We start from the raw sequence: 25,000 nt of genomic DNA, 5'->3' as shown, positions 1-25,000 counted from the left end.
GAGCAGTGTGTGTAAATAGCTACAATGGAAACCATATACTTACGACTTAATTTTGATACAGAACTGTGGTCATGTGTAATCTGTTTTCATTATGATAATAAAGCTACAGTTCAGTGGATTATATTTGGAATCTTTGGTTCTGTCATTCACTATTTTCTCAAATAAGATGACAAATTAATAGCTCAGTTGGTTATAGTGAAAGAAACGAGCACCAGTCAGCCCGGCTAGCTCATTCGGTAGAGGATGAGACTCTTAATCTCAGGGTCGTGGGTTCGAGCCCCACGTTGGGCGTCCTTTTTAAATACAAATTGAAGATGTTTCTTCGAGACAACGGAGCAATGTCTGATTCTGTTCACATTGTATACAGTATTGCAACAAAATTACTTATTGAATAGAGGCGTGGGTTCAAATCCCACTTCTAACAGTTCAATTTTACTTATTTTTAAAAAGAATAAATTTCTTTATTTTACTATTAAAGATTGTTTTAAGAAAATCAACAGCTGATACCAAACTCTTGTCAGCACTCAATACCATTTTAATTTCCATTTTAAATCCGACTAAAATAGTGTTCCTAACACAGATTGCATTTTTGTTGTAAACAGACTACTTGTTAACGTCACTGAAAAATATTTTGTCCAAACATGTTATTTAACTTGATTGTTTTAATATTCCAAATAACATATTACTTTGAAAAACATCTCCGTCGGCCACTGGATCGTGGTCTCAGGCTGGGATGCGGACCATTGAGAACAGTATAAACGATCTATTACTAGACGTAGCTTACAGGAGAAATGCCCTCGTTTAACATGCTAGGATGATCGACTTCGGCATTCTCCAACTGCTGTTTACATTTTCTAATACGTTATGAGGAAGAAAAATATTTTGTGTCCAAACATGTGTTATTTAATTTGATTGTTTTAATATTCCACATAACATATTACTTTGAAAAACATAATATATTTTTTTAATACAGTCCTATTTGAGTATTTAAAATATGGTTATATTCAAATGCCAGCAACGGTGTGTTAATTTAACGAAGCGCCTAACGCCGCTCGGAACGTTCGCATTTTTAAATCCTAACGGTCTCTGCTCAGCTGAGTGGAATGTTCACGAGCCGGTTGCCTAGCAGCGTCTCCCCCTCCTTCTCTGCCCCGCCCTCTCGCCCTCTCTCGTTGCTCCAGCTAGGAGTTCAAATTTAGCTTCGTTATATTAGCGCAATTCTTTACTAACTTTTACAAATTAGCTTATTAGGAGCTTCGTGTTTTTAAGATGGTTCAGGTGCAGTCCGGGCAGACTGACTGGAGCATCATTACAGTATACCGCACTGCGCTCAGCTTTGTGTGGCGGCTGATACACAAAATAATGAACGACTATTAAATAAATCACATCTATTGCTTTTTAATGCTAAATATGTATCTGGTATTCTAAGTATTATCTACAATTAATAATTCAGCTCTATTCATATTCAGAATGTAATACAGTATTAAAACTATCAAACTGACTGGAAACATGGAACACATTAATTGCGATCGATTCGATACCAATAGGATTACATAAGAGCTGTTGTGTATAGACAATGTAATAAACGCCGAAATGAACACGGACGGTCTTTATTAAGGGCTGACTCGTTTAGATGTTCGAGAGATCTAGGTGTACTGGACAGATCTACTGGATTTTTTCCAAATCGTAAGTGTACCGCCTGTGATAATACATTTAAAACTAAGAAAATGCACAAGCCATACAACGAAAAAAAAGAGTACAGTATCTTACAAGTGATTGTGCTTCAACTCATGTCATTTATGTGATTTCTTGTCCTAGCCATTTGCAATATGATGGCAAAACTACTAGACAGTTACAATTGCGCATTAATGAGCGAGCATAAAAGTTCAATTAGGAGAAAACATATTCATCCACCACTAGCTAGACATTTTGTAGATGCCAAAAATTCCGTTTCAGATCTTAAATTCTGTGGCATACAAACATTTTCAAGATCGCAGTGGTGGTAATGTCACGGGTGACGAATGTGTTGATTATTATTTTATTCAGTATTATCACTTATGATTTTTGAATTTTAATTGGATTGGTTTTCCTTTTTTTGCACAGTTTGTTTATTTGAATTATTGTTTTATTTTTGAGCGTTAGATGCATTTTAATGTGTATTTGTTCACTTAACCATACGTCATCCACTCTCTGGTCCAGACCTCCTCCTAGGGCTCCTGTCCAGATGCCTGTTTGGGCAGCCCTCTCCATAGGGTGCTGCGCTTCAGCTGAAGGCCTCAGGAGAGATCCTGATATCCTGACATAAACCACAAACGCAAAGGTTCTTGTCAGTACCTCTTTTCAAATGTCTTCAATCACCAAGTTCCGCAGTCCTCCCAGAGTGAGTCCACGAAAAAAAATAACAAAACGAAACTGACACTGTCCGTGCACAAAAAAACCCCAACCACTCGCTGTCTAATCTCGTCCTCTTTATTTTCGTTTACTTCCCTCGGCTTCTCTCTCTTTCCTATTCCGGTATCTCCTAGTTCCATGCTCCCAGTCTCTTAGTTCCTCACCCTTTTTATACCTCAAAGCCCACCGTGGGTGTCTTCAAAGTGTGGGATCGGCAGCCTAAACAAAAAAAAAAAGGTCAGCGGAACATCCTTCAAAGAAGTTCTTGAAAAAGGTGAGTAGATAAAATGTTACTGATATAACTTTCTATAATTCCAAATAATCCTTTATAATCTTTCTGTATGGTTGCAATGGGTGGACGGGTGGTGTAATTAACTACATTCCACTTATATTTTACAGTCTGTTCTAGAAATATTAAGGCAGTGTTGGGATGATTCATTATTCTGTAGTTGAATTGGCTGGTGGCACAAAATGGAGCACGGATCTAACAACAGCTGAAAAGATTCAAAATAGAATGAAAAAGTCAAATAGGTTGAATGGCTCTCTGTTGTTCTTGCCATTTCTTATTTTGTTATGTATAAATCTAAATGATCAATTATTGATAACCTTTTTAGGTTCACAAAAACTTGGCCTTCCAGAAAAGGGGCATATACTGGTCCTGGAAACTGACGGAACTGAGATTGAGGATGACGAAATCTTATTGGAGATGCAATCAGAAACTTTAATAATACTGATGGAAGGAGAGAGCTGGATCCCACAGATACCCACAGAAGAACAAGTGAGCATAACATCAATTGAGCAGAAGTCTGATTCCGAAGAAATAAATGAAATCATATCCCTTGACTCCGCAGCGTACATGGAATATTTTGCAAATCGGAGTAAGTACCTGTTTATGTTTATTTTTTTCTTGTTGCTCATCAGTTTAATTTTGTTGCACATTATTAAGATTGCACTCTTTATCAATGAATATCAGCCTCAGACTTATTTTTGTTTTGTATTATTATTTGTTATTATACTCTACAGGATGTTCAACAGTGGATGATAGAACCCCTCTGCCTCCATTTTCTGACCTGGTGCATAGAAGTCTTCTGGCTGGCAATTCAAGAGGGATATGGCATGAAATGGTTGATGAAGCATCTAATTATGACCTGGCTAATTATCCCAGCCTAAGTGACAGTTCTGAATACAAGGCCATTTGAAAAAATCTGTACAGCAAATACCCATGCATTAAGCATGAAGGGAATGAACCATGGGTAAGATGGAATTCAAGTATGCAAAACAATACATTGGGAATTGAAGCTTGCCATTTCTTTCTGAAACTTGATGTATTTATTCACAATTATTGTTTTCACCTCTTGTTCTTTTGTAGTCCTTATTTTCTAAGTGCCTCAGTCAGAAGATGAGGCACATGAGGTGGTCTTTAAAAAGGAAAAACCTGCCCATTGACTCCAGTTCGGCACCAATTATGGCAAAGAAAGCCCAGGTACCTACCATACAGAGGCGTGAAGAACGGCCCGATGAAGAATACGACCGCCATGTCGAAGAATTAAGAAAAGAATTTGACAAAAATAAGCCTGATGACAATCACATAGACATTCTACTTAAAGAAACGTTTGGCAATCGTCGATTGTGGCTGACCACTCTTCCAGCTGGAAGAATTAAACCAATTGTTGAAGTTTACCCTTGTTTTGAATGGGGGAAATTTGTAAGTATCTGTTTATTTACTCATGTTATTGTAAAGTTATAGAGGGCATACTACAATTCACCTGCTTACAGTTAACTGCATTATTATTTTCCTTCTACAGTCTCATCAAACACTCAATATTACTGATCACTAAAATAAAATTCAAATTGTGGTTGTGAATGTTGGATTAAAGGTTGCGATTTGCTTTAATCCAATCCAAGTACAGTTATTATGATGATGATATACAGAAACTCATTTTGTGACATTTATTTTACTTTATTTTTTATTCATTTTAAGTAAATATTTATTTTTAATGTAATGTCAACCATTTTCTAAAACTGTTATCTGACAGCATAGGTCCTGGGTTTATAAATTCTAGTTCAACATTCCTGCGTTGGAGGTATTTTTTTTTTTTTTTTTTTTTTTCAACTTCATACTTGTGCATGTGTTTTTCTATTAGGTAATGGGTGAATTTGCAATGGTCCTTGGAAGTACATGATTTGAAACATTGTGCAAAAGGGCTGAACAGGTTAGGACGGTCTCTGAGTTACTGATTGGATCCAAGAAAGAGGTGAGGAAATAAACGATCACAAAACACATTGTATTCTTGTGAATGACTTGTGGCTTTGCCAGCTGGAAACGCACGAAGGTAACAAACAAAAAGAACAACAACCCTCCTCCCTCTCCCCCTTCACACCCCGCCACTGTACAAAGCAATTACTTATACAAAGGTCATTACCCCCACCCCATTTTTCTTTTCAGGGAGATCTCAGAATGCTACCTGTAATTCAGCTCATTGAAGAAAAAACTAAATTTGATGAAGGAAAGGGGAAAAAGTCAGTTTCGGTCATCACTGTATATGAGGTAATTATACTAAATAACATTAATCAAAATGTGTGGGAGTGGGGGGGCACCCATTGACTCGCCTTCAAACAAGATGTCCTCTTACTGTCATTCAAGCATAATTATATTGACTTATATAATGCTAACAATTGACACAGTAAATTTAAAATTAAATTAAATGTATCTAACAAAGTACAATAAAAATGTTAAATTTTATATATTTATATTATTTTGTCATCATTTCATTCTGTTATATTTTTCAGGATATATCTACAAGTGAACTTGACAAGTACTTGAAAACCACACAAGAAGAACCACCGCATCTTGTTCTTTGTGTTGCAAAGAACACCCTCCAGGAAGCTGTAATAGTAGGAGATACTGTTGCGATATTTTGCCAAGCAAAAACTGTATTAGATGCTGTGCTTGTTCTCCTGGGAACGTACTATGCCTTCCACTTGCAGTACCCCAAAGTTTATTCGCAGGTGCTTGGATTCCTGCAGCAATATATATTGGGAGACCCATTTACTGGATGCAAATCCCATGAATACAGATTTTTTGCAAAAGGGTTCAACGATTAAATTAGTGAATTACAACAATAACATTCTTACATAATTGTAAATATCTGTAAACAAATTAAATAATTATTTGTTAAAACTGAATTTCATGATAAGGTAGTATGTTTTTATTGTCTATTTAAATAATTTATTTGAGGGCGTGGACATACACAGTATTCTATTTGATGTTTTAGATGTTTTAAATACAATCATATATATTGTAGCGATCTCGGTTCCCGCAGGCAGGCGCATCACACAGGGCGAGGCAATCCACACACAGCCAGAGAGGGCAGGCGCGAACCCGGGACCTCTTGCACTAAAGCATAGCGCCGATACCGCTGTACAAAAGAGCCGGCTCCTTTGCAAGGAGCGTATATCGGGCTCATGTCTCTGTGTGTGATTACGTCACCTACCAGCCCTATTGCTGCCTTCCACCATGCACGCTACAATATGTATATAGGTGTAACAGATTTTATTCTTCAAATTGTAAATATTTATTACAATTCAAATACTTGTTACTATTGCAATAGATTTTTTGTTTAAAAAGGTTTTTGGCTTAACTTTGAAATATGCAATAAATAAAAGTAAGTTGTTTAATTTGTGTCTTTTTGTATTGTAAAAATAAGAAAGCATTTACGTGTTTAGATCTTAAACACCTGTAGATTTGTAAACGTGTTCAGGTGTTTAAAAAGTGTTAGAGCGAATAAACATGTTCACGTGTTTATTACTTAAACACCTTAACGCGTTTATATTCTAAACATGTTTATAAAGTGTTACAGATAAGTGTTTATGAATGTTGCAAACTTACACATGGTTTTAGAGTGTAGCTACTGTTGCATGTAAATGAGTTTGATAATCACCTTCCCATATGGTCTAGCGGTTAGGATTCCTGGTTTTCACCCAGGCGGCCCGGGTTCGACTCCCGGTATGGGAACGTCTTTGTTTTTGTCATTTTGTTACAGAACTGTGGTCATGTGTAATGTGTTTTCATTATGATAATAAAGCTACAGTTACTTGAAATATATATATATATATATATATATATATATATATATATATATATATATATATATACAGATGATGCAAATATATATTTACAGAATGATGCAAGTGTAACTGACTCTATTCACATTCCCATCGCGTGGAACCATCGCAGTTTGTTTTTAAATTATATTAATCCCTGGTCAAGACAAAGTCTCTCTGGGGTGGGACGATCATTAGATTGCGGATGTAAGGTCTCTGGTCCCATCGTATAAGCAAGATAGTTTATTCACAAATAAATACCTACACATTTATTTATGTTTCTGTTGGTAAATTAACACATTATCGCATGCGTTCATACACTTTTATTTATGTTTCTTTTGTTGGTAAATTCACACATTATTGCATTCTGTCACGTCAAGCTGTGCACTCTAGGATTGCATCACAAGCACGCACTACGCCAGGACTTCGTGGTGCAACGGTAGCGCGTCTGACTCCAGATCAGAAGGTTGCGTGTTCAAATCACGTCGAAGTCAAAGCCTTTTTTTATTTCTATTCCACTCTATTTCATTATTTAACGCGTTTGGATTTGAATGTCTCCGGACGTTTATTTCTACAATTTAGCCTACACAACATATTGATTATATAGCGACAAACAAATTACTTCCTGGGGGGGCAGTTCAGTTTCAATCAAGTTCCAGTCTCTCTGCCATTATCTTGCGCTGCTGTGTTTGGTCAGGTAAAAAGGGCGTGACCAGAGTGGTATGGGCAATCCCGTTAGGTAGCTTGCATGTCAATCTCTCCTTCTTTTCTATTTATACACCCAGCACTGCTTCTGTCCTTCGTCTGAGTTTGTTTTTGGTCTGTGTTTGTTTTTTTGTTGTTCGCTCCTTTTACTGCAGGTCATTTCTCTGCTCAGCGCTGGTAGACAGTATCAGCTATTTTCCTACCTGCTCAGGTGATTCTTTTCATCATTCAGCTTTTGTATTTTTCTGCAGGAGCTCCAACGTTAGTCTTCTCTGCTCCCTCCAGTCTCCAGCGCAGCTACAGCGCCGTTCAAAGCGCAGCGTCATTCTCAGCTTGCTCTGCGTTTTCATCAGAAAGACTGTTCTGACGTCACCGCTGCACTGCAACTCTTTCACACCGGCGCCTCACAGACCATGGTTACCACGGCAACGCCTCATCGAGTGACTACTGAGAGTGGTAAGTTGCCATGGCGACCAGGCAGCTTTAACAGGCAATGCGAGCCTGTGCCTCACGACTGCAATCTTCTGGCTCCTGCTGCTGCGCTTTTGCAACATGAGAGCTTCAACTCGCCGAATTATGACATCTAAATACTGCAGGCTCCTCTTCTAGACCTACGTTAACTTACTTATATCATCACTAACTCTTCTAAAGCAAACGTTTTATCCACAGACAAGGATTTTAATCGCAATAACCATATATATGTTACCCTGCTTCACTGAAGCCAATAGTTTCAATTCCAATCGCAACCAAGAGATGGCAGCATAACACCACAAACTACATAATTTAAGCTGATTTTCTATCGCTGCGAATCTCGCACACTCCAAACTTTCTATCAGTTCCTGCAGTTCGTTGTCTTTCCGAGGGATTCTCAGTCCCGTCCTGCCTCAACCTCTTTTGCTTCATATATTAACTTGATTATTTCAAATCCAAACCCCTCCCTTCGAGGATCTGGTCATGAAGCCATGCTTATCAGCTTTCTGAGATGTTAAGAATCCACTGTCACATTAATTTTCCAGCTTCCCTGCATCAGGCCATTCCTGCAACCTTCTTGTTCCCGGATTTGCACTTCCTCATTTGCCCCCAACTTCATCAAGGCACTTAATACAACTTTCAAAGTCCATTTCATTCAATTTGAGCTTCCAGGCACGTACGGAAACTATGTCCTACGATTATCAACATTTCAGTCAAGCGTCCTCCAACACCGCAATAGACAATACACTCTTAGACTGCTCCTGATCAAATCAATAGGTTTTGCAGCAGCCTCCGAGCAACGCATTCTCATCCTCTCAGGTTCTGCAGAGGCCTCAGATCTACGCATTCTTCATCTCTGCCCAAAGGCAGCCCCATCTCCGACATTGTCTTAAACGCCTTAACTCTCAAATACCAATTTCCACTGCATTCAGCAGCTCTCTGCTCTCTACAGCAGGCCACTGCACACTACTGACAGCATTCCATCGTTTCTCTGTTTCTGTCTGTCCTAAATAGAGGGGGTTCACTGATTCCGTCTCTCCTAAACGGACCCGAGACACTTTTCCTAAGCTCTCCACGCTGCCCAGCTGACAGCTTAGCTGCCTGAGGATGCCGCACTGAGTTGCGAAGGATCTGTCCTTTTGTCCTGTTGGTCCCCTTCCTGTCTCTTGTTCCACTAAATGCCCAGCAGCCAGAGGATGCTGCCTGACCTGTCGGGAGCGAGTGTCAGATTGTTGTATGTTATGTGTTTAAACTTTGCTCTTTCTCTCTCACTTTTACGTCACCCCTCTCAAGCCCTCGTAGGCAACCAGTGAAATGTGAGGTGATGTGAATAGAGTCAAATACATTGCATCATTCTGTATATATATATATATATATAATTTCAAGTAACTGTAGGTTTATCATCATAATGAAAACACATTACACATGACCACAGTTCTGTAACAAAATGACAATAACAAAGACGTTCCCATACCGGGAGTCGAACCCGGGCCGCTTGGGTGAAAACCAGGAATCCTAACCACTAGACCATATGGGAAGCTGATTAACAAACTCCTGGACATGCAACAATAGCTAGTATACAGTACAATGATGGTAAAAAAACCACTCATTACAAACACGTTACAAATTAAAGCAAACTTCAAACCATTTATATTTATTCTCAATTAACACAAACTCTTCAATTGCTAAAAAATATAAAAAATCTCCCTTTGTGCTTCTCGGAAGGCATACGATGGAGGGCGCACTGCAGTGTTTCAGTCGGGAATATTACAAATTAGCAGACTGCTTTAAAATACACATGTAGGGCGGGCGACTCTGTTACAAAGAATTGTCACACTGTATTTATCTCCATAATGCGTTGGGACTAAATACGCAGATACGTTAAAACTATTTGGAGAATGCGGGCATCGATCCCGCTACTTCTCGCATGCTAAGCGAGCGCTCTACCATTTGAGCTAATTCCCCTCGAATTATGCCGGCGATTCTCATTATCTACATCGCAGCTTGATATGAGCAATTCAGAATGTCAGATTTTTGGCAATGTAGTTTGCCATTTGCAAATTCAAAAAATAAATGGATTAACTAAATAGCAAATATTTCGACTAGAGGTATGTTTTCAATTTCTTCAAAAAGTAGTCTTAGCTTGTTGATTTAGTCGCTTTAAAATCCACCTCTGTCCCAATGCAGCAGCGCTGTGTGCTGTGGCTCGAGCTTGTTTGACGAGGCAGAAATTAAAATGGTATTGAGTGCTGACAAGAGTTTGGTATCAGCTGTTGATTTCCTTGAAAATCATTTATAATAAAATGAACACATTTATTCATTTTAAAAATAAGTAAAAGTCAACTGTCAGAAGTGGGATTTGAACCCACGCCTCCATTCGGAAACCAACACACAATTCTTTACAAAGTCCTTGCTTGTGCTAGAGTGCTGAAGCAAGTTAGTTTTTGGGGTTTAACAGGTTGGTCTCTGTGGCGCAATCGGTTAGCGCGTTCGGCTTTTATAGAAAGGTTGGTGGTTCAAGTTCACTCAGGGACGGTGATTTTTGCATTTCTTAATCACATTAGAAAATGGCACTCTGATAAGTTGTTATTTCTTCCAGTTACACTGAAGAAAAAAATGTGCTCTGTTTTTTAGTTCAAAATAATACAAAACAAAAAAATTCCTGCTGTTTGCCGAAACCTGGGATCAAACCAGGGACCTTTAGATTTTCAGTCTAACGCTATTTCGGCTTGACAAGACTCCATTTTCGAGATAACATTCTTTTTTAGAACAGCTTTAATATAATTAAGTACATTTCTAAACAATCCGCTAGTAACATATATAATCTCAAAGCGCTATAATTTATTTATGGAGATAGAAGATCCTTTTTGATTCACATTGTAATAGTTTTTGATCGAGATCACCACCACCGCGATCTTGAAATGATTTTTTGTATGACACAGAATTTAAGATCTGAAACGGAATGCCTGGCATCTACAGGCATCTACAAGAACTCTGTCTTTCCAAAAAATTGTGTGTTCTGGTCTCCGAGTGGAGATGTGGGTTTAAATCCCACTTCTGACAGTTCAGTTTTACTTATTTTTAAAAGGAATAAATGTGTTCATTTTACTATAAAAGATTGTTTCAAGGAAATCAACAGCTGATACCAAACTCTTCTCAGCACTCAATACCATTTTAATTTCCATTTTAAATCCGACTAAAATAGTGTTCCTAACACAGATTGCATTTTGTTGTAAACAGACTACTTGTTGAAATCACTGAAAAATATTTTGTGTCCAAACATGTTATTTAACTTGATTGTTTTAATATTCCAAATAACATATTACTTTGAAAAACATCTCCGTCGGCCACTGGATTGTGGTCTCAGGCTGGGATGCGGACCATTGAGAACAGTATAAACGATCTATTACTGGAAGTAGTTTACATGAGAAATGCCCTCGTTTAACATGCTAGTATGATCGACTTTGGCATTCTCCAACTGCTGTTTACATTTTCTAACACGTTATGAGGACGAATACAAAGTTTGACACTTTCCTTGTAAGTGGGGGTAAGCACAAGTTATTTTCAGATGTAATGTCTTTATTTAAGTTCAATCTAGTCCTGCGTAGTGCAAATCACATTACTGTTTAAAGTGTTCTTAAATTGTTTTAACATTAGCAGTGATCCATTTGAAATTTGCTTCATGATTTAAACAACTGAACTTATTGTCAGCTCGGTGCTGAGAAGAAAACAGTCCCACTCCTCCTGGTGGATACCGAGACCAATCCCTTCAAAACATGTTTCACTCTAGAAATGATCCTTGCAAATATAGTCTTAACTTTTATTGGCAGACCGTCACCCCCAGCTGGCAAGCTCTACTTCATATGATACAATGACTGGGCAACGAGGTGTTACATTAACAATACAAACTAACTTGAGACAGCCAAGTCGTTAAAGCATACCTTAAGTTTGTCGAGTGATACAAAAGCAAGTTTTGGCATTTTTGCATTGCCTGCCTCGTCAAACAAGCTCGAGCCACAGCACACAGCGCTGCTGCATCGGGACACAGAGGTGGATTTTAAAGCGACTGAATCAACGAGCTGAGACTATTTTTTGAAGAAATTGAAAACATGCCTCTCGTCGAAATATTTGCTATTTAATTAAAAAAAATGTTTTGAATTTGCAAATGGCAGACTACATTAGGACAATCTGAATTGCTCATATCAAGCTGCGATGTAGCCTATGAGAATCGCTGGCAGAATTCAAGTGGAATTAGCTCAAATGGTAGAGCGCTCGCTTAGCATGCGAGAAGTAGCAGGATCGATGCCCGCATTCTCCAAATAGTTTTAACGTATCTGCGTATTTAGTCCCAACGCATTATGGAGATAAATACAAAGTGTGACAATTCTTTGTAACAGAGTCGCCTGCCCTACATGTGTATTTTAAAGCACAGTCTCCTAATTTGTAATATTCCCCAGACTGAAAAACTGCAGTGCGCCGTCCATCGTATGTCTTCCGAGAAGCACAAAGGGAGATTATTTATTTATTTATTTATTTATTTATTTATTTATTTATTAGCAATTAAAGAGTTTGTGTTAATTGAGAATAAAAATAAATGGCTTGAAGTTTGCTTTCATTTGTAACGTGTTTATAATGAAATATCGGTTCTTGTGTTTTTACCAATCATTGTACTGTATACTAGCTACTGTTGCATGTCCATGATTTTGTTCCTCAGCTTCCCATATGGTCTAGCGGTTAGGATTCCTGGTTTTCACCCAGGCGGCCCGGGTTCGACTCCCGGTATGGGAACGTTCTTGTTATTGTCATTTTGTTACAGAACTGTGGTCATGTGTAATGTGTCTTCAATGTGATAATAAAGCTACAGTTACTCGAAATATATATATATATATATATACAGAATGATGCAAATGTATTTGACTCTATTCACATTCCCATCGCGTGGAACCATCGCAGTTTGTTTTTAAATTATATTAATCCCTGGTCAAGACAAAGTCTCTCTGGGGTGGGACGATCATTAGATTGCGGATGTAAGGTCTCCGGTCCCATCATAGAAGCAAGATAGTTTATTCACAAATAAATACCTACACTTTTATTTATGTTTCTTTTTTTGGTAAATTAACACATTATTGCATTCTGTCACGTCACGCTGTGCACTCTAGGATTGCATAACAAGCATGCACTACGCCAGGACTTCGTGGAGCAACGGTAGCGCGTCTGACTCCAGATCAGAAGGTTGCGTGTTCAAATCACGTCGAGGTCAAAGCCGTCTTTATTTCTATTCCACTATATTTCATTTTTTAACGTGTTTGGATTTGAAATCCGGACATTTATTTATTCAATTTAGCCTACACAACATAGGGCAGCAGTGTGGAGTAGTGGTTAGGGCTCTGGACCCTTGACCGGAGGGTTGTGGGTTCAATCCCCAGTGGGAGACACTGCTGTTGTACCCTTGAGCAAGGTACTTTACCTAGATTGCTCCAGTAAAAACCCAACTGTATAAATGGGTAATTGTATGTAAAAAATAATGTGATATCTGTATAATGTGAAATAATGTATAATGTGATATGTTGTAACAATTTTAAGTCACCCTGGATAAGGGCGTCTGCTAAGAAATAAATAATAATATTGATTATATAGCGACAAACAAATTACTTCCTGGGGGGGCAGTTCAGTTTCAATCAAGTTCCAGTCTCTCTGCCATTATCTTGCGCTGCTGTGTTTGGTCCGGTAAAAAGGGCGTGACCAGAGCGGTATGGGCAATCCCGTTAGGTAGCTTGCATGTCAATCTCTCCTTCTTTTCTATTTATATACCCAGCACTGCTTCCGCCCTTCGTCTGTGTTTGTTTTTTGTTGTTCGCTCTTTTCACTGCAGGCCATTTCTCTGCTCAGCGCTGGTAGACAGTATCAGCTATTTTCCTACCTGCTCAGGTGATTCTTTTCATCATTCAGCTTTTGTATTTTTCTGCAGGAGCTCCATCGTTAGTCTTTTCTGCTCCATCCAGTCTCCAGCGCAGCTACAGCGCCGTTCAAAGCGCAGCGTCATTCTCAGCTTGCTCTGCGTTTTCATCAGAAAGACTGTTCCGACGTCACCGCTGCACTGCAACTCTTTCACACCGGCGCCTCACAGACCATGGTTACCACGGCAACGCCTCATCGAGTGACTACTGGGAGTGGTAAGTTGCCGTGGTGACCAGGCAGCTTTAACAGGCAATGCGAGCCTGTGCCTCACTACTGCAATCTTCAGGCTGCTGCTGCTGCGCTTTTGCAACATGAGAGCTTCAACTCGCCAAATTGTGACATCTAAATACTGCAGGCTCCTCTTCTAGACCTACGTTAACTTACTTATATCATCACTAACTGTTCTGAAGCAAATGTTTTATACATAGACAAGGATTTTAATCGCATTAACCAAATATACGCTACCCTGCTTCTCTGAAGCCAATAGTTTCAATTCCAATCGCAACCTCGAGATGGCAGCATAACACCACAAACTACATAATTTAAACTGATTTGCTATCGCTGCGAATCTCGCACACTCCAAACTTCCTATCAATTCCTGCAGTTCGTTGTCACTCTGCGGGATTCTCAGTCCCCTCCTGCCTCAGCCTCTTTTGCTACATTATATTAACTTGAATTTTTAAAATCCAAACCCCTCCCCTTGAGGACCTCGTCATGAAGCCAAGCTTATCAGCTTTCTGAGATGTTAAGAATCCACCGTCACATTAATTTTCCAGCTTCCTTGCATCAGGCCATTCCTGCAACCTTGCTCACAGATTTGCACTTCCTCATTTGCCCCCAACTTCATCAAGGCACTTAATACAACTTTCAAAGTACATTTCATTCAATTTGAGCTTCCAGGCACATACGGATAAATAAATATAAATAAAAGGGGAAGCTGCAGGAATTTACCAGTCAGGACAACGGCATTTAAAATTTTAAATACTACTACTATTAAACTGTATCTGTTGGTAATGTGGTTTCTTCTAGAAGTTTTCAAACTGGGGTACTCGAGAAAAATTCTGAAATGGCAGACAACGCATTTTATTTAGTACCACTTGCCAATCTGTTGCAAACTTTTGTCAAGTAATCAGCGTTTAATCGCTAACACCAGACTGACGCGCTGTGACAGCGTTCAGTGCACACATGGCTAATTTACATATTAAATATGTGCATTTTAAATAAGCCCTGTTGTTTAAATGTAATATAAACAGTTGGGCGGTTACTGCAGTTTGTCTGGGATACAAAAAAAGACATTTTAAAAAACTAAGCCTAGTCTTTAACTCATTTTATTTCCTGTGTGTGTGTTCATGCCTGCAAGTCGATTTTTTATTCTTTTCAATGACCCGATTAAAGTTTATTGTAACTTAAGTATTTCAAAATACAGAATGTATGGCCAATCAGAAACCAAAGGATTGTCATGCGGTCTAGTTTGACAAGCCGTTACGTCTGGTGTGAGAGTAGTTTTAGCTTTCAATCCAGTGAAAAAATGTGGATTGTTTGCTCAATACTAGTACATTACTAGCAAATGGCGATCAAGGCGAAATACCATCAAAGATTAAAAACGCCAAAAATGTTTTGCTACTGAAGCTCTCTCCAATTTCCCTGCCATTATCAGTGATTTGTGTGGTAACAAGCAGGGACATCTATGACACTGATACTAGGTAAGCGTTTTATTGTTGTTTTTTAATTAGCATCAGTACTGTACGTTTTAGTCACCAATAATTAAAAAATGCCAGTAATATGTTTTCGTATTGAGGCCAGCTGTAGAGATGCGTAGATAGTGAACTTTACCTTCTTTTCTATAACTTTATCATCAATATAAATACATGATTGCGGTAAACCTGTGCGCGCGAATTAAGAAACAAAACTGTTAGCCAATACTGTAAAATGTCGCAGAAGAAAATCCACTCGTTTTTTCAGCGTGGCCACAGCAAGAGTGAAACAGAACAAACAGAACAACAAGTTGTAGAAAATGAAGACTTGGATTCGGAACACCAGACAAAAAAGAACAAACAAAGCTCACACGTGTCAGATAACAAAAAAGAAAACAAGCAGCAAAGTTTCAGCCTTATTGGAAAACTCTGTTTCCATGGGTTGTATATAATATTCTAACACTGTTTTTTTTCTTCTTTTTATTGTAAAAAGACATACATGGTATAAGTAATTCATAATGCATTCTGTGTCTGTGTAGCTTTTAAGGGCAAATAAATCTGGTTCTTGAATTTTAATGTTCTAAAACTTTACAGCTGTACATTACCAATTTTTTTAAACTGTAGAGCATTATTAAAACGGTTTAAATTAAATAATTGTTTTGGTCAATACAGTGATTTAAGGTATAACATAAAAACAGGATTCATAACACCCTTGAAGACTTGAGCTGAGCGCCAGTAGTGACTACTGAATATCTGGAGTGACTAATGTTTTTAGAAAGGATTAGTCACTAGTGACTACAAAAATCTAGAACCCAGGGGAAACCCTGCTGTGCGACGCAACTCTTGGCCACTGAATCCGACGTCTCTGAGAAACCGGGTTGTAGAGTGTGCCACAAATCTTCGACAACCCACCTCTACAGTAATAAGACAATGGACATAGTCAGCAGTTACCTCCCCAGTCAGCCCAGTTCTCCCATTGTTAACACAAAGCTCCTCACATCCAGTCATCTAAACACTACAGTGTGTACAGGGTGTATGTATTTCAAATGAAAAACGAACTTGCTTCATGGCTGCTGCTACAGCACTCGAGCACGTAGTGCCTACCGTGAGCGGACATAGCAGATAACAAGATCTACAAAATTTACTGGATTGACAAAAAGGCGATTGCCAAAAAGAATTATATCTCGAAACATTAGTCTTGTCAAGCCGAAATAGCTCAGTTGGGAAAGCGTTAGACTGAAGATCTAAAGGTCCATGGTTCGATCCCGGGTTTCGGCAAATAAGATGGTATTTGTTTTGTATTATTTTGAACGAAAAAACAGAGCACATTTTTTTCTTCAGCGTAATTGGATGAAATAACAGCGTATCAGAGTGCCATTTTCTAATGTGATTAAGAAATGCAAAAAGCATCGTCCCTGGGTGGGCTTGAACCACCAACCTTTCGGTTAACAGCCGAACGCGCTAACCGATTGCGCCACAGAGACCAACCTGTTAAGCCGCCAAAGCATACGGGAGTGATTAGCAAGGCGAGATGCTGCAGAATGTGATCGAGGGAGCAGAACTCAGCAGAACCTGAGATCACATCTAAGAAGAAAGCAAGACGGGGCAGGAAAGTCTATGTAATCAATTATGGCAGCACAGCATATGTCGTTTTGTTAGATATCACCCTGAGAGACAACAGAGCAGTGTGTGTAAATAGCTACAATGGAAACCATATAATTACGACTTAATTTTGATACAGAACTGTGGTCATGTGTAATCTGTTTTCATTATGATAATAAAACTACAGTTATAAAATAAAAAAAGTATTAAAAAAATTAAAAAATAAAGCTACAGTTACTAGAAATATATACAAATATATATACGGAATGATGCAAATGTATTTGACTCTATTCACATCCCCTCACATTTAAAATCCTGCACAGGTTGGGTGCCTCTCAACTTCGAGATAGCATTCTTTTTGTCAATCGCCTTTTTGTCAGTCCAGTAAACCTGTGTATTATGAGAAACGTTCAACAGCTCGGAAACACCATAAATAATCCTGACAAGCTGCGTTTGTTACAGTAGAAAACTGCATTATTTATTTCAGCACACACTAGGGTGTCGTATCAAGGCCCGATTGGGTTTATTACGCACATACCAACTGATGCTCCATGAATGATGTTAAGACAATTCTAAAAAAAAGAATCGGATTGAAGTCAACCCAAAAAGTTAGATTATTTATTTCAATATCGTTATAGCTATAAACGATGCACACATTTTACAATAGCAATTGCTATTTGACAATGACCAATAAGTAATTTTGTTGCAATACTGTATACAATATGAAGAGAATCAGACATTGCTCCGTTGTCTCGAAGAAACATCTTCAATTTGTATTTTAAAAGGACGCCCAACGTGGGGCTCGAACCCACGACCCTGAGATTAAGAGTCTTATGCTCTACCGACTGAGCTAGCCGGGCTGACTGGTGCTCGTTTCTTTCACTCTAACCAACTGAGCTATTAATTTGTCGTCTGAGAAAATACTGAACGACAAAACCAAATATTCCAAATATAATCCACTGCACGTCACCAGAAACAGATTTGATGAGACAAAGTCGTATGACACGAATCCTAAGAATGTTATACCAGATTCATTGTCGCTTAGAAACAATTGCAGCCTCCCTGCCTCAATACAAACAGAACAATGACAAATAAGTAAATTTGTTGCAATACTGTATACAACAGAACAGAATCAGACATTGCTCCGTTGCCTCGAAGAAACATCTACAATTTGTATTTAAAAAGGACGCCCAACAGTGCTGTCAGCTCTATCGTAGGGAGCAGTCTCTCCTCCTGGATGTGTTGCTTCAGTCTCAGGATGCTGTCTCTCTCACACACACACACACACACACACACACACACACACACACACACACACACACACACACACCCTCAGTGCTGTCAGCTCTATCGTAGGGAGCAGTCTCTCCTCCTGGATGTGTTGCCTCAGTCTCAGGACGCTCTCTCAGACACACACACGCACACACACACACACACACACACACACACACACACACACACACACACACACACACACACACACCCTCAGTGCTGTCAGCTCTATCGTAGGGAGCAGTCTCTCCTCCTGGATGTGTTGCCTCAGTCTCAGGACGCTCTCTCTCTTTCACACACACACACACACACACACACACACACACACACACACACACACACACCCTCAGTGCTGTCATCTCTATCGTAGGGTGCAGTCTCTCCTCCTGGATGTGTTGCCTCAGTCTCAGGACGCTCTCTCAGACACACACACGCACACACACACACACACACACACACACACACACACACACACACACCCTCAGTGCTGTCAGCTCTATCGTAGGGAGCAGTCTCTCCACCTGGATGTGTTGCCTCAGTCTCAGGACGCTCTCTCTCTCTCTCTCACACACACACACACACACACACACACACACACACACACACACACCCTCAGTGCTGTCAGCTCTATTGTAGGGAGCAGTCTCTCCTCCTGGATGTGTTGCTTCAGTCTCGGGACGCTCTCTCTCTCTCTCTCACACACACACAAGCACACACACACACACACACACACACACACACACACACACCCTCAATGCTGTCAGCTCTATCGAAGGGAGCAGTCTCTCCTCCTGGATGTGTTGCTTCAGACTCGGGACGCTCTCTCTCTCTCTCACACACACACACACACACACACACCCTCAATGCTGTCAGCTCTATCGTAGGGAGCAGTCTCTCCTCCTGGATGTGTTGCTTCAGTCTCGGGACGCTCTCTCAATTCAATTCAATTCAAAGTGCTTTATTGGCATGACTTATTTTCCACAGTGTTGCCAAAGCAAATACATACATATTATGAACAGATGCATCTATATACAAACAAGGAACAATGGTAACAAAATAATAATAAATAAAATAGAAGATAAATAATAATAATACAGAAATTGAAATATTGAAATAATGATATTGAAACTATTAAATTGTGCCGTCACTGCGTGCCCCTCAGGTTGTGGCAGGTGGCTACATATTTGGCAGCCAGTGGAGCTGTGTGTCCCTCCCCTAGGAGGACAGCAAGTTTCTCTGAGTCTGCCATTTGTCTGAAAAGAGGATATTTTTCTTGTATTTTAATGAAGAATGATTCTCTGATATGGCTGTATTTTATACAGTGTAGGAGAAAGTGCATCTCAGTTTCCACCTCTCCTGTCTCGCAGTGACCACAGAGCCGATCTTCTCTGGGCAGCCAGGTCTGCCTGTGTCTGCCTGTCTCTATGGCCAGGCTGTGGTCACTGAGCCTGTACTTGGTCAGGATCTGTCTCTGCTTCGTATCTCTGACAGTGGAGAGATACTCTGCTAGGCTGTAGTTTCTTTTTAGGGCCCGATAGCAATCAAGTTTATTTTGGGATTTTATTTCTGTGTCCCAGTGTTCCAGATAGGAGTTTTTGGTTTGTTTTATAATTTGGTTTACTCTGATTGGGGGCTGGTAAGCAGTGCTGACCTGAAGCTGGTTGGAGTTAGTATTGGAGGGGGTCAGTGTGATGAGCTTCAAAGCCAGCTGGCATAGGGGACTCTTTTCAGGGCTGAGCTCTTGGGTCTGGAGGGCCTTGTACTGGAGTGAGTCAGGTTCACTTTTTTCAAGGTGCAACCAGAATTTGAGTGCTCTTTTCTTTATATTAATAAGAGCTGGATATCGGCCTAATTCTGCCCTGCATGCGTGGTTTGGTGTATTTCTTTGCACCTGCAGTGCATTCTTGTATAGTTCAGCATGCAGGGTCTCGATTGGGTGTTTGTCCCATTTAGTGTAGTCTTGTTGACTGAGTGGACCCCATACCTCACTTCCATACAGCGCAATGGGCTGGATAACACTGTCAATTAATTTTAGCCATTTTTTGACAGGTATATTGATCTTATAGAATCTCCTTTTGATGGCATAAAAAGCTCTGAGTGCTTTTGCTTTTAGTGCATTCACTGCCAGGTTAAAACTGCCTGACGCACTGATGGTCAGACCCAGGTAAGTGTAGCTGGTGCTGTGCTCTAGGGTGGTGTTGCCGAGTGTAAAGTGATATCTGTTTCCCTGAGATCTGGCCTTTTTTTGAAAAATCATTATATTGGTCTTTTTGAGGTTTACTGCCAGGGCCCAGGACTGACAGTACTGCTCTAGCAGTGCCAGGCTCTGCTGCAGCCCCTGCTCTGTGGGTGACAGCAGGACCAGGTCATCTGCGTAGAGCAGGAACTTGACTTCAGTGTCATGTAATGTGAGGCCAGGGGCTGCAGACCGTTCCAACATCGTTGCTAACTCATTGATGTAAATATTGAACAGTGTTGGACTCAGACTGCAGCCCTGCCTCACCCCCCGCCCCTGAGTGAAGAAATCTGTCCTTTTGTTGGCAATTTTTACTGCACATTTGTTTTCTGTGTACATTGATTTTATTATATCATAGACTTTACCCCCTACACCACTTTGCAGAATTCTATAATATAAACCTTCATGCCAAATTGAATCAAAGGCTTTTTTAAAGTCAATGAAGCAGGCGAAAATTTTGCCTTTACTTTTTTGGTGTACATGTTTATCTATTAGGGTGTGCAGGGTGTAAATATGGTCAGTTGTGCGATGGTTTGGTAGGAATCCAATCTGACTCTTACTCAGGACATTGTGTTCGGTAAGGAAGGCCAGTATCCGGGCGTTAATGATACTGCAGAACACCTTCCCCAGATTGCTGCTCACACAGATGCCCCGGTAGTTGTTGGGGTCGAATTTGTCTCCACTCTTGTGAATTGGGGATATAAGCCCTTGGTTCCAGATGTCAGGGAAGTAACCAGTACTTAGTACCATGTTGAACAATTTAAGCATTGCCTCCTGTAATTTAGGGCTGCTGTGTTTTAGCATCTCAGTACAGATGCTGTCAGGGCCGCAGGCTTTTCCAGGTTTAAGTGCCTGGAGCTTCTTTGTTAATTCTTGTGGGGTGATTGGAGCATCAATTGGATTTTGGTTATCTTTAATTGATTTTTCTAGTAAGTTAAGTTTTTCTCTAGTTTCATTTTGTGTATCTGTTAGATCTTTTTGAGGGATATCTTTATAAAGGTTTTCAAAATAATTTTTCCAGGTTGTTCCATTTTGTATTGTCAGTTCTTGTTTTTTTGTTGAGTTTAAATTGTTCCACATTTCCCAGAACTGGTTTTTGTCGACAGCTTGTTCTATGTCAGTGAGGGTTTTGTTTGTGTGTTTTTGTTTTTTCTGTGTCAGGGTGTGTTTGTAGTATTTGAGGGTCTCACAGTACCTCCGGCGTAAATCTGGGTTTTGTGGTTGATGGTGTTTTTGATTGGATAATTTTCTTAGGTTTGTTCGAATAGATTTACACTCGTCATCAAACCAGCTTTGTTTGTGTTTTTGTTTCTGCTGTACTTTCTTTTTGTTCTTTTTAAGATTTGCCATTGTGGCTGCATTCTCAAATATCTTATTGATGTCTTTAACTGCCAGATTTAGTCCTGACACATTTGGTTGGTATTGTGTGTTGAGGAAAGTGTTCATGAGGTTAGTTATTTTAGTAGAACTGATTGCCTTGTTAAATTCCTCTGCACTATTTGAAGCCCATCTGTATGTTTGATTCAGATTGTACAGCTTACTGGGCTGTGTCTGTGCGGTGCTAGACTGACCTGTCCTTTTCAGGAACACAGTGATTTGATTGTGGTCCGATAGAGGGGTTTGTTGCCTGACAGTGAATGCATTAAGAGAGGAGGGGTCCATGTCAGTGATGGCATAGTCGACTACGCTTGTCCCAAGAGCTGAGCAAAACGTGAACCTCCCTAAAGAGTCCCCTCTGATCCTGCCATTAACGATGTACAGACCCAGGGCTTGACAGAGATGCACTAATTCTCTCCCGTTCTTGTTTACGACAGGGTCAGGGTTGTTTCTCTGGATTGTAGTAGGTGAGAGGTACAGAGGGCTCTTTCCAAATACATGCCTGTTACCCTGGGAGTTTATACAGTCAGGCTCTGAGCCTGTCCTGGCGTTGAAATCCCCACAGAGCAGCACATTCCCCTGGACCTGGAAGTAGCTGATCTCTGTGTGGAGGGTGTTAAAATATTCTTCATTATAATAGGGGGATTCAGAAGGGGGCGTGTATGTTGCACACAGGTAAATATCATTTTCACACTGGGCTAGTCCCTTGTTAATTTTGAGCCATGTGTGTGTTTGGCCCTGTTTGACTGGGCTGATGTAGTTGGCGAGCTCCCCTCTGTACCACACTATAATCCCCCCTGAGTCCCTGCCGCGCCGGACAGTACTCAGTTTGATAGAGGGCACTATTACCTCCCTGTAGCCTGAGGGGCAGTGAGTGATCACGTCTGTGCGGCACCACGTCTCTAACAAAATGAGAACGTCTAAGTTATTTACATTTTTAATAAACTCAGGGTCTGTGCTCTTCAGCCCGAAAGCCGAGGAATACAAACCCTGTATGTTCCAACAACTCACTGAAAAAGATCTCATGTTTATTTTTATTTATATATATATATTTTTTTTTGTTTGTTTTTATACTTATTAATTCTAGTGAAATGCAATGCAAACAGCAACACAAGAATAGATTTTGGTACTTATCTATACTGTATATAAGTACACACATACATATATATACCGTATACATACACACACATACATATATACATACATACATAGAGATATACACATATCTATAGATATGTATGTACAGCAGGGTTTTTTTTTTTTTTTTTTTTTAACACTATATATATGCATGCGCGTGCACATACACACACATATATACATATATATATATATATAATTTATTTACCTGTTTATGTATTACTTTTAGTTTTCATGTATATTTTCAATGTGTATCGAGCTATCCAGATGTATACATACAGGTAGTGCTGTTCCCGGGTGCAGTGGAGCTCAGTTCAGCAGTCTGGAGCACAGCATGCTGAGGAGCTGCCTGATCTCACCCAGCTCATTGGTGGCGTGGGGGGGCGGCTGGGCCAGGGCTGCGGCGTAGCTGAGCTGCTGCTGGGGGGCGTTGGGCCTGGCAGGAGGAGGCCTGGGGGAGGCAGGCCAGGTGCGTGGGGGCTGGGGGGGTGCTGCATGGAGGGTGTGGGGCGCGGGGGGGTGTGCTGTGGCACCTGGGGGTTTCTTGCTCCGCTTGGCTCTGCTGGGGGTGTTGAGACGGGGGCTGGTTGGGCCACGGCCGAGGGCTGCATCCTTCAGGGTCCTGGCGAATACCCCTACCCCCTTCTTGTTGAGGTGCACCTTGTCGTACAGGTGCCAGGGGCCCACAGCAGGATGGTGTGCCAGGTGCACATTGGGCAGGGTGGCACAGCCCCTGGCTAGCTCTGTGTTGATGGCCTCGATGATGTGTGGGGGGGTGTCGGCTCGTGGTAGCAGTGTGGAGATCACCACTCTGGAGTCGGGGAACTCCAGCGAGGCTCTCTCTGCCACTCTCTTCATGGCTCTGCCGGTGTGCTGGCGCAGGGAGCCCAGGTCGTTGGTGCCGGTGTGGATGACGATGCAGGCTGGGCTCCCCAGAGTGTGGCGGTCCAGCAGCTGCAGGGCTTGCTCCGTGTTCACACAACGTATCTTGTTCACCTGACGGCCGGGGAACAGCCTCCGCGTGTCGAGGTATTTCCCATTGGAGTCAGTGAGAAGGGCCACTTCTGCTTTGGTCTTCCTTATGGCTGGTGTGTTTGGGAGGGGCTGTGTGTGAGGGGGGCGCTGTGTGTCAGGAGGGGGCTGTGTGTCAGGAGGGGGTTGTGTGTGAGGGGGGCGCTGTGTGTCAGGAGGGGGCTGTGTGTCAGGAGGGAGCTGTGTGTCAGGGGGGAGCTGTGTGTCGGGGGGGCTGTGTGTCACGGGGGAGCTGTGTGTCAGGGGGGGGCTGTGTGTCAGGGGGGAGAGTGGAGTGTGTGTCAGGGGGGGAGGTGGGGGGTGTGATGGCTGTGTTGTGTGTGGTGGTGCAGGGAGGGGCTGTGTGTCTGTGGAGCTGCTCCCTCAGCCCCTGCAGCTCCTTGGTGTGGGTCCTCTCTCTGCGCTTTATGTCCTCCATGACACTGGCCAGCTGGGCTCTCAGGTCTTCGTTCTCCAGCTGCAGGTTTCTCACCTCGGTAATTAGTTCACTGACGGCCACCCTGCTCTCTCTCTTCACCTGGCTCACCTCGTCTCGCAGCTGCTAGGTGAGGCTGGTGTCGGACAAGCTAGCCAGGGTGAGCTCCCTGAATTCAGCAAACTCCAGCTCCAGCTGGGCCAGGCTCTCCCGCAGGTGCTGGGTGCAGCTGGGCAGCTGGCTGGCGTCGGGTGTGTCATCTGTGATTGGTGCTGTGTTTTCAGGGCCAGGGTCGTCAGGGTCGGTGGATGCCGGGTGTGTTTTTTCTCTCTCCACCTCTTCTTTCAGGGGTTGAAAGGACTCCTCAAAGAGGTCAAGGCTGGCCTCATTTCCCTGGATCACCACAGTCCCATTGTGGTATATGTTTATAGTTAGGACTGTGCTGTCTGGGTCAGAGTCCTCTCCCACAGTAATTTGTCTTCCGTGCCAGATCCCTCTTTTTTTAATGTTTCTGTGCTTGCTACATATAGCAGCATGCCAGGTTTGGGGGTGTTCAGTGTGGAAGATGAGGTTGTTTTTTATCCTCTTGCCTCCTGTGTTCGTGTA

The 25,000-nt window shown here is 41.2% G+C and overlaps 8 non-coding genes across 8 annotated transcripts; 5 read left to right on the top strand and 3 right to left on the bottom strand.

Moving 5' to 3' along the window:
• Positions 1-6,334: 6,334 nt before the first annotated feature.
• On the top strand, positions 6,335-6,406 carry trnae-uuc (transfer RNA glutamic acid (anticodon UUC)). Its single transcript has one exon. It is a non-coding gene; the product is annotated as a tRNA-Glu (tRNA).
• Positions 6,407-6,917: 511 nt separating this feature from the next.
• On the top strand, positions 6,918-6,989 carry trnaw-cca (transfer RNA tryptophan (anticodon CCA)). Its single transcript has one exon. It is a non-coding gene; the product is annotated as a tRNA-Trp (tRNA).
• Positions 6,990-9,136: 2,147 nt separating this feature from the next.
• trnae-uuc (transfer RNA glutamic acid (anticodon UUC)) lies at positions 9,137-9,208 on the bottom strand. The gene has a single exon. It is a non-coding gene; the product is annotated as a tRNA-Glu (tRNA).
• A 3,179-nt stretch (positions 9,209-12,387) lies between these two features.
• On the top strand, positions 12,388-12,459 carry trnae-uuc (transfer RNA glutamic acid (anticodon UUC)). The gene has a single exon. It is a non-coding gene; the product is annotated as a tRNA-Glu (tRNA).
• A 400-nt stretch (positions 12,460-12,859) lies between these two features.
• On the top strand, positions 12,860-12,931 carry trnaw-cca (transfer RNA tryptophan (anticodon CCA)). Its single transcript has one exon. It is a non-coding gene; the product is annotated as a tRNA-Trp (tRNA).
• A 3,597-nt stretch (positions 12,932-16,528) lies between these two features.
• On the top strand, positions 16,529-16,601 carry trnaf-gaa (transfer RNA phenylalanine (anticodon GAA)). Its single transcript has one exon. It is a non-coding gene; the product is annotated as a tRNA-Phe (tRNA).
• A 132-nt stretch (positions 16,602-16,733) lies between these two features.
• trnan-guu (transfer RNA asparagine (anticodon GUU)) lies at positions 16,734-16,807 on the bottom strand. The gene has a single exon. It is a non-coding gene; the product is annotated as a tRNA-Asn (tRNA).
• Positions 16,808-17,712: 905 nt separating this feature from the next.
• trnak-cuu (transfer RNA lysine (anticodon CUU)) lies at positions 17,713-17,785 on the bottom strand. Its single transcript has one exon. It is a non-coding gene; the product is annotated as a tRNA-Lys (tRNA).
• Between the last annotated feature and the right edge of the window lie 7,215 nt (positions 17,786-25,000).

This window comes from Acipenser ruthenus, chromosome 32, assembly GCF_902713425.1.
Source record: "Acipenser ruthenus chromosome 32, fAciRut3.2 maternal haplotype, whole genome shotgun sequence".
Lineage (NCBI taxonomy): Eukaryota > Metazoa > Chordata > Actinopteri > Acipenseriformes > Acipenseridae > Acipenser > Acipenser ruthenus.
This window is presented reverse-complemented; position numbering and strand designations above follow the sequence as displayed.